Raw genomic sequence first — 10,226 nt, forward strand, 5'->3', positions numbered from 1 at the left:
TACACGTTTTTATTAGTTGATGGACCCCAATTATGCTATTTTCAACATAACTTATTTTGACAAAATTCTAATGAAGTTGACGAAAAGAATCATGGCTATACATTTTGATCAGTTGAGGGACCAATAGTCATGGATTTTTAAACCATTGCTCCAATTTGATTAAAGTTGAAAAACCTTTACTACAATTTATTTTTTTATTTATTTTCTGCCAAGAAGATCCTTCTGGGTTTCTCACATTTGACTAATTTGTGACTTTTTGGTTTTTTGAATTACTTTATGTATTTATGCATCTAGTTTTGTGGCTTTTTTCTGTTGTTTTCAAGATTTTAATTTGCAAATCTCCCTCTCTCTCTCTCTTTCTTCTCTCTAGACAAATTGCTTTGCTTTTTCCCCTTTCCCTTTCCAAGTAATTTGATTTTGTTTTTCAATTGTTTTTGTGTTCATCAGGACTATGCCGGTAACTCTCTCCAACCGTGTTGGATAACCACTGTGCAACTGTGTTTGATAACTTCAGTGCAATTGTGGTGGTTGAAGGCACAACTGCAAACTTAGGCTTATGGGACACTGCCGGTAACTCTCTCCAACCCAAATTCTAATTTCATCTTATATAAATGCGTTCTCCGCCCATTGTTGAGTGATTTCAGAATTTGGTTGGGTTAGGGTCTGTTTGGTTGTCTGGAAAATGTGGGAAAGAAAATGGGGTCATGGGGTTTGTTGATTTGTTGTTGGATTTGTGGGAATTGCAATTTCTAGTGGAATTTTTTTGTGTATTTTCTTAAGGAAAAAAAGTTATATACTTTTTTTGGTTTTCTGAGCCACCAAATGGGAAAATATTTCATTTTATTTTATTTGTGTTTGTAGTGATGTAATTCAGGTTCTGTTTATTGTGATTTTAAATCAAATGCCTTACTTCGTCTAAATTTACTACAAGATCTAATTTGTATCTTGCGGGAAATGGTAAATAGGTCGTTCTCTGAATGACATGAAATTAGTTATAGATGGCATAAAAAGAGGGGTTACTTCATTCGAAGAATTTATTTTGGTGAGGGAACTTTGAGCTGATTAGGTGAAGAACCAAATTGTCTTATAACATGCTTCTCATTTATTTTAAAAATGGATTGGATCCTATAAATATTTTAGCCATTGACTATAGATAAGGCGGTTGTATTGCCACTCTAAGATAAGGCATTTATTATATGTGTTACATTACATATTTCACTGTTATTGCATTTGGTATGGGAAAAAAGCGTCATTATTGTCTTTCATTTTGAATTGGTGACGCTGGTGTAGATCTTTCAAATTGTATGGGTAGACACTTATTATTATTTATTTGCATGCCTGTGAAAATGCCAGTGACAATTTGCGGCGATATTCATGGGCAATTTCATGACCTTGCAGAGCTTTTTTTATTGGAGCGTTTTATTGCTTGCAATTTTGGATTACTTCAAATTATGAATGAAAAGGCTTTTTTTTATTTTTTATTTTTTTATTTTTTACAACATTGTTGAGAGTGGGTTTTGCTTAAACTTTCGAGTTCTGAGTTTATATCATGACATTTGATATGGTTTCATTTATTTTGTGAAATTAGATACTTTTCTGTGCACATTTTTCCTTAAAGTTAAGTCAATTGATTGCTCATTTGGCTGTAAATTTGACATTAGTGAATTCTGGACTTCAATTTCAATGATTACCCAGTATTAATTGGTTATTGATTAACATTTGTTTTCTGGAATATGGACTCTGAACAGTTCAAAGGTTTTGGGAAAGGAGTGCTTTTTAATCAGGCCAATTGGGTCCTCCTGGCAATACAATGTCGAAATTTTTTAAATCCGAGTCCGAGAGATTTGGCAAGATGCAAATAAGTTGTGATTGGTAAGGTAATATCATCCTAATATATTTTTCAAAGCAATTTACTTATTTGCATTTTTCAGCTTTATGTGTCCAAGATTTTTCAAGTGTTAATGAGGACCTCGAAATGTAATACATGCCATATTAGATAAGTTCACTGTAAGAAATGCCAACATATCTTTTGCATAATCACATTTATATGGGGCACTTATACAATAGCTCTCTTGCACAAAAAATCTCTAACGATGTCAATTTATAAAGGGCACTTATACATGATATATTGGCATTTCTTACAATTTAAGAGAGCTACCATTCACATTCACATACACCATATTGATCATTTACATATCCTTTGCAATATCCTTTGCTTCATAGACAATTTCTGAAATTCCTTTTCTTTTTCTCTCCTAATTTCAGTCAACGATGCTGACCGAAGATTTACGGAGTTGAGTACCAGGATGAGGAGACTAGGAATGAGTTTTGGCTCTTAATAATTGCTGCTCTGTTGCTTGGAATTATCAGTGCTTTCAGTTCGACTTCAACAATACTATATGTGCATCTTGAAGTTATAGGAATATAATTTACATTTCAGAATTTAATTTATTTTAAGTGTTCTGCTAAAACACAAACTTTGAGACTTGGTGGTGGCTTGCACTTTGCAGCCACAACTAAGACCAAGGGGTTGATTTTTGTTTTCATTTCCTTACCAATTGGAATAAAAGTGCAACCCACCAGATAAGTAGTTAATTAGTTATACTACTAGAGTTACATAATGCCACTTAGCAGTTGGAAATTAACGAACTAGATTTCTTGACATGTCTTTTTGTATGACAACTTTTTAGGTGCTGCAGTTTTGTTTTGGTTTTTCATTCTTTCCCTGAATTTCAATTGTAGTAGGATTGAATCATTTAAATTGTGGGATTGTTTTGTTTGATGGGTTTCAATTGTGTTTTCATTTATATAGTACTAATGTAGTTAAGGTTGGTGCATTAAAGTCCCGCAACAACGCGCGGGCATATTTACCAGTGCTCTCTATTTTGTAGCGAAGTTTTAGCTAAAACTATACAAAAAAATCATTTTAGGAGCTCTCTGAAAAAATTGTACTCCAACCAATGAAATCTAGCTTTCTTTCCGAACGAAAAAGAAAAATATACACACGTACGTACACACATCCAGTTAAAAGATGCGATTCTATTGATCCGATTTTAATAAAGAATAAGCACTCTCTAGTACAAAGTAGTTTCGGTAGACAAGTGCATACAAGCACCACTTCAAATGCTTCAATGTTTACAGAAATCACACTAGCATTATTTCCCAAACAACCAATACCGAAAATGTAGTGAACAAAGCTAAGCTCCAAATACAAATCACACTTTTACCACTAAACACGAACAAGTCAACACAAGCATAACATGACTTGGAATATGTATCAGTGCCTACCCAAATCACACAAGTTTCTGGGATACCTTTTCAGTTGATGCCGTAGCTTGCAGGCTTATATCAAACAAGATGAGATCGGCCTCGGATACGAAGCTGGGCACAGACCGTTGAGGGGTGAACAGAGAATAGTCACAGCAACAAGAGAAATTAGAAAGAAGAATACTGAAAGTAGCAACCCAACTAGCAACCGCAATAACGCTAAAGGCAACATAGCCTGCATCTTCAGGATCTCCAATGCCCCTGATTCAACCACCACAGTAACGCCAAGGCCAAAAAGGTCCAAGCAATCATATAACCAAGGCTAGAACTGGCCTCTAGCCGACAGAAATCACATAACCAAGGCTTCTTCGTTGAGGCGGAAGCTTAGGCAGCTTAAATCCAATAGGCGGTCACTGACAATAAGAGTGGTGCCCATCTTGTTCTTGGAACTATGACCAACAGTCATAGCACGACATCAAGTAGCATAGTTCTCTCTATCCAAAAAATTTGGTCATACCAATGTGTTTTCTGGGGAATGTGTTGTGTGGTCCAATAGATCAGAGAGCCTTCCAGTCTGCTCCCCAGGATGATATTTCTTCCTTTAAAGGGAAAAACAAAAGAAAGAAGAATACAACACACAAACAAGCAATCACACACACCCGGAAAAACTTAACATGCCAGCCAAAAAATGAGGATTCTTCTTTGGTAGAGGGTGTTGCAATTTTAACATCTAAATTTGTATCTGCAATCATCAGCTGGTCCTGTAAAAATATATATTTAGTTGACGACTACAAATAAACACTCAAACTGTTCAATAAGAAATCTGACTGAAGAACTACGAATAAGATGAATAAATCAAACTTTTAATTTTAACGGTTCAAGGTTCAGAAAAAGATGAAAAATTGGAGAGTGAAATTAGTAGATGCTTAATTAGTGAATAAAGAACTTACGGTTTGATCACGATCATTCTCCTTTGAATCACTTAGCTTTAGTACATCATCAGTTTCCTCTGCTATTTGTAGTCTTTCTGGTCTTGGATCACTTTGGAGTAACCCATCAGGAGAAATCTTTAACTGGATCAGCTGGCACTTCTTGACAATCAAATCCTTGGACAGTAAGGATGGGACTTTGAAAATGCAATTTCCCGTGCAAAATCCTTGCAGACTTGGTAGACCAGAAAGTTGCAAATGTTTCAAGCAACTGTATGTAATCTCATTTTCTGAATCATCTCCGTTGCTTGCCACTATTTCTACCATTCTTTCACAATACCGAACATCCAACTCCCGGAGTTGCCGCAAATCTTTAGCCACAGAATAAGGTATTAAGTATTGCAGTCCGTGACAGCTCCATATGGTCAAAGCGGTTATATTCCGAAAGGATATCAAAGTTGAAGCTAGATTCTCTAATCTGCCACATTTTTCTAGGCATAGAAATTCCAAGTTTGGAAAAACAGGGTCCCCTGGTTGGGAGTTCTCCTTTCCTAGATGTATCAGCTCCGGCATATTGCCGAGCCACAAACCCTTTACACGTGGGAGGGTCTTAACTTCATGTATTTCCCCGCTACTACTTCCTTGGTGGTTGTGGACAATTAATTCTTTCCAAGGAGCAGAGAACACACGGAGATTTTCAATATTCTGTAAATTCTCAAAGAAATCATCTGACTTGGGATGTGAAGTAGCAAAACCAATTACTTTTAGTTTTCTCAGCAACTCTGCCAGGAGTGGACCATACAAAATATCCGTGTTCTCGTCCAAAACCAAGTATTCCAAGTTGAGGAGCGACTTATCCTGAAATATAATCAACAGTAATGACATGCTTTAAAATATTTTGAAAAATTGAACATCACATAATAACTTTAACATTAAAAACATAATAAATGTATTTACTTGATGGTCTATGTTTAATTAGTATGTAAAAATCACATAAAATTTTGAATATCAAAAGAATTGTGGACAAGTATGATTACCTTCTCAATTAAAAAGAAAGGTTGTTTCGTTGACCTTGGGTGGCCCAACTCAAGCTTGTCTTGATATGTTAAAAATTCGACGGGTAAAATCTCCACATCACCACATTTCGTGAACTTTAAGATGTTGAGTGACGGCCAATTAGAAATATGCAGTCCTGGATAGAAACTCCCAAGTTGGGGTAGATTATGAAATTCCAGAAATGTTACTTTAGGGAACTCGAACTCCTCATATGCCGTTTCTGGTCCTTCTTTCTTCACAACAATTTCCTCCAGTAAATCACAATTCTTAACCTTCAACCTGCTTAGCTGCTTAAGATCCTTGGCCACTGAGGGGGGAAAAACATTTTTCAAACTATCACATGAGTCTATGTCAACTGAGTTTAGATTTGGGCACTCAAAACCATTCACATGAGTGGTAGATGATGTGTCATATACCATTTGTAATGCTTGACATTTGGATATCGTGAGATGTTTGAGTTGCCCGAGACATTTAGCCATGGAACTAGAAAACAAGAATCTTAAACTATCACATTGATGCACAATCAAGGTTGTTAAATTGGATATCAAAACCTGCATAGCACATAACAAAATTCATGTTTATTTTAGGAAATTATAATTTACAATGTTGTTAGCCATATGTGTTCCAAATGCATAGATATAAAGTAAAGATCATATATTAAAAAGGTAAGCTAAGAGGTTACTAGACAGCTGGATATCTTCGTACTTTCATTAACTAGCAAATAATGAATTGGAGTAAAAAAAACTATGCCAATTTTATAGGGCCAAAGTTATGTCAATTTTATTCCAAATTTAAACTATTTACTTTCGATCAAATAAAAAATTATTTTATTTAAATTGATACCAAGATCACATTATTGTGAATATTTTTAGTGACAAATGGTGAATTATCTTAGTGATTGAGTTTAAATTTTTTGCACTCAAAATCAGAGTGACTTCTCTATAACATGTTTCATTAGTTAACACCTGTCCACAAACTAATCCCTAGCATAACCCTCTCCTCCCCGTAAAATTAAATAAAAATAAAATCAAAAGTAAGAAAAAAGAAGCTGCTCATCCTCTCTCTCTCTCTCTCTCTCTCTCTCTCTCTCTCTCTCTCTCTCTCTCTCTCTCTTCCCCAATCTAAACAGCAGCAGTATCAATTGCATCTACTTCACACTTTAAATCCATTAATCAAACCGAAAACCCTCGCCCTTCAATTTAATTGCTCATTCAAAGAATAGCGGACAACCAAATCTGGGAATATTGAAGAATAAATCCCTTTTGGGCTGTCAGATTTGTGAATATAAGCGTCTCCCCTGACTCACCAAGAGGTGGGGGTCAGGGTGCCGTGATTGGTGGCGTTAGGAATGAAGGGGAATGGGAGGGAAAATTTTTTGTTGGGAGGAAACACAAGTGGTACATCTCGTATACCGGTTGCACTGAAAAATCTCACGAATGAGATAGGTATCTGGCTACGATCTGATTGTTATTTTTTTATTTTATTTGGAGTTAATGCCGTTAGGTTTTGTTGATTGAATGGATATATTTTTAAATTTTAAAATAAAGTTTTAACGAAAAACTTGTGGTACTATTCATCTTAATGAAAAATTATATTTTTACACTAAAAAGTCAAATCTGGTATTATTTATTTTACTCTTTATTTTGCCTTTATAATTAAAACTCAAAGTTTTCAAACCATTTTTATTAGTTTTTCTAATTTAAAAAGGTCACAAAGCGTTTATGTTTATAAATAGGTGTAGAAGATTTGAACTCATTATTTGAATGTCCAGGGAAGAAAAAAATCTAACATCAAAATTAGAAAAAAACTTGTGTGGGATTTAACTTGATCATGCTGAATGGTACTACACAGCCATTCATTCCTTGCCATGTGTTAAACCAAAATAATAAAAGACTCCTTATTAAGGAAGGGGAATGGGAGAGACGGAGAGGCGCCGAGTCCGCTGGGCTACACTCTGATTTTTGTATTTTATTTTATTTAGAGTTAACTCCATTAGGTTTGGATGAGTGAATGGATAGATATCAAAATTTTTAAAAAGTCACAAGGCTATGCATAAATGAGTGCAAAAGATATGAACTTGTTAAGAGAATAACTAGGAAAAAAATCTTAATATCAAAACCTAATAACATAATATATCATTTAAATGGTTTTTGCTTATTGAAAAAAAATAAATCTTAAGCATTTGTATCTTTTTTCTTATTGAAAAAAAAAAAGAAGAAAGAATTATATGTCGAATTCGAATGAGAAAGCTATTTGGAGAAAGAATCATGCAACCATTTTGCTAGAAAAATAACTAAGAAAGTACCTCCCCATTATTGAACAGTCTCGGTGGTCCACCAACTTCATCCTCCGTAACGATTTCGTCGGATTCTGTAGCAGTCGTTAATTGCTTGCCTTTGGAAGAGAAACCAATAAGCTTTGGTAGATTCTGAAGTGTCAAAGATTTTAACTTTGGGAAAGGCTCGCCTATGAGTTACCCATAACATACACTTTCCAAACTCACAAGGTTTTCAAGAGCTAGAGATTCCAGGTTGGAGAAGGCATTATGAGAATAACTCCAATTGATGACGTTAATGACATATTTAACTTCATCGTTGTTTTGGATATGGAGATGCTTCAGTTGTCTAACAGCTTCACTGTCAAATAGATAGGAAATAATATTCACAATCTCCACCCCATCCAAGTACAACTGCTCACATTTCTTTACCAGCAACTTTATACCTCGATCGAATTGATTTCTCCGGGTGAGCTTGAGTTTTAGCATGTTAGATGAGGTTGCAAAGATGTTAGGATACTCCCAACAATCACCGACAAGTATGGTGTATCTTTCTAACTTATCGGAGAACAAGTTGGTTGGAAGAAGGTTAGCATCCGGAATGTGTATGTCCAATGCGGATAGATGAGGTAAGTGCTTCAGCTCTGAAACACTAGCATTACTTCTTCTGCCATCGACCAAACCTTCACCCTCCCATTGCTTGAAGCTTTTTATTCCCATCCTCAAGTCTTCTAGTCTTGTCAAGCTTGATATAACACCAGGTGAGATCAGAACAAGTTCAGAGCAACCGGTCAAATCCAATAATTGTAGCCTTGTCAATTCCCCTATTTCTCTCGGCAACTCTTTAAACTTGGACATTACGAGGCTAAGAATTCTCAAGTTAGTTAGCTGTCCAACAAGAGTGATGTCTACGAACTCGCACCGATCTAAACACAATGTGTGGAGATGCTTTAGGGACTGAAGAGATGGAGGTAGTGACGCAATATGGAATTCGGTTACATCCAACACTTTGAGTTCTTTCATCCCTTCAAAAAATTTGCTTGGGATTTCCTGGGAGTCGCCCTTATACTTTTCGAACAAGATTAACAATTTTAATTCTGGGCATTCCCAAGGTACTCCAGGAAGCCTGGGGATCTTGCAACCTCTTAAGGACATCCTTGTGCATTTTTTAAGGAAATTGTCAGTTGACCATTCTTTCACCTCATCTCCATATGCTCTTGAAAAGGCCTTTTGATCATCAGATGCAATCCGGACAGCAACATCTCGTACAAGGTCATGCATTCTAACAGTCCTATCGTCATAACTGTCCAGCAATACGCCAAAATTTTTTAGTTTTTTAACCATTACATTCAATGAATTCCGTGCTTCTTCCACAGTCTCAACATTCTTTATCAAACCCAAACCCATACTATACTTTAACAAGTCACTGAGATAATTGTTGCAACTCCCGCAAAGCAAGAACAATTGCTTAAGCTCTTGATCCTCCAATTGTTCGTAACTCCACTTTAGAGCCAAGAATGCTTTTTCATTCAATTCTTTCTGTCAAATCTTTTGAAACTTCTCAACGCATCTTTCCATTCCTCCAAACTACTTTCCCTTAAAACACTTGCAACAGCAACAACCAAAACCGGCAAACCTCCACATTTCTTTGCTAGTTGGGTTGCTTCTTTCAGTATACGGTTGTCTTTAACGACATTACCTGCCATCTTCTCAAACAAATTCCAACTTTCATTTTCGGTTAAAAATCCAAGTTGAAAATCTTTTTGCGTATGCATATCATAGAATAAAACATTTCTTTCTCTAGATGTCAACAATAACTTACAGTGCGGCACATCGACAAGTCCCACAGCCTCAAAGTTAATTCTTTCTAAGACATCGTCTAAAATGACAAGAGTCTTCCCTTCTTTTATCCTGGCCCATAGGAGATTCGCCCTTTTTCCCATATTCTTAGATTCATCAATGTCCATCCCCAACTTTTCAGTAATTTCTTTTTGAATTTTTTCATTGTCCTCTTTTTCTTTGACATTTAGTATTATAACCACATCATCAAATAACTTCTCTTTGACAACTTCTCTGTAAACCTCTTTGGCAAGTGTTGTCTTCCCGACGCCCCCTAATCCGTACACCCCAATCCTGTTGATATCAGGTTTTTTCAGTTCCATAATGATATCCTTCACCATTGAAATCCTTGATTCAAGGGCCATGTACTTGTCCGAGGCTAGGGCAGATATGTCTTCTACGGGAGCTTTGTAAGAAACACTGGAAAACTCTTTTTTTTTAGTTTCATGTGCTTCAATCTTTTCCATCATTTTTGTTGACTTCCTGCTACACCGATGATAGTATATCAGATTAGGACATAAAATGAGACACTTTGTCTTTGCAGGGCCTTCATCATGCAAGAGTGCTTTTGCCTCCAGAGTGGTCTGCTCCGCATCTGACTGCCATTTCTGGACATCAGCTTCCACTTCTTGATTAACTTTTCTTTCGACTTCATCAACTTCATGCTTTATCCTTTGTTTGATAAGATCAAAATTCTCCAGTTTAGTCCTCAGATCTTCAAGGTTGCTTTTGTAGAAAATGATATAACCCACTTGGCGTGCAACTGGTCTTATTGTGTAGTCAATTATTGTAGGAATAATTGCAGTGAGTATATCCATCGCCATGGCACCTTTAGCTTACCAATTCGTTTGCGTTTTCGA

The 10,226-nt window shown here is 36.0% G+C and overlaps 1 long non-coding RNA gene and 1 pseudogene across 2 annotated transcripts; one reads left to right on the forward strand and one right to left on the reverse strand.

Moving 5' to 3' along the window:
* Positions 1-345: 345 nt before the first annotated feature.
* LOC148694500 (uncharacterized) lies at positions 346-2,605 on the forward strand. Its single transcript, XR_015966964.1, has 3 exons — positions 346-570; positions 1,749-1,877; positions 2,266-2,605. It is a non-coding gene; the product is annotated as an uncharacterized LOC148694500 (long non-coding RNA).
* A 414-nt stretch (positions 2,606-3,019) lies between these two features.
* On the reverse strand, positions 3,020-10,187 carry LOC148694501 (disease resistance protein At4g27190-like; annotated as a pseudogene). Its single transcript, XR_015967041.1, has 4 exons — positions 7,558-10,187; positions 5,234-5,803; positions 4,218-5,054; positions 3,020-4,028 (listed from the first exon to the last, which is right to left on the reverse strand). The product of XR_015967041.1 is annotated as a disease resistance protein At4g27190-like (transcript).
* Positions 10,188-10,226: the final 39 nt, after the last annotated feature.

Source organism: Pyrus communis, chromosome 9, assembly GCF_041283825.1.
Source record: "Pyrus communis isolate YQ-2024b chromosome 9, ASM4128382v1, whole genome shotgun sequence".
In the NCBI taxonomy this organism is placed as follows: domain Eukaryota; kingdom Viridiplantae; phylum Streptophyta; class Magnoliopsida; order Rosales; family Rosaceae; genus Pyrus; species Pyrus communis.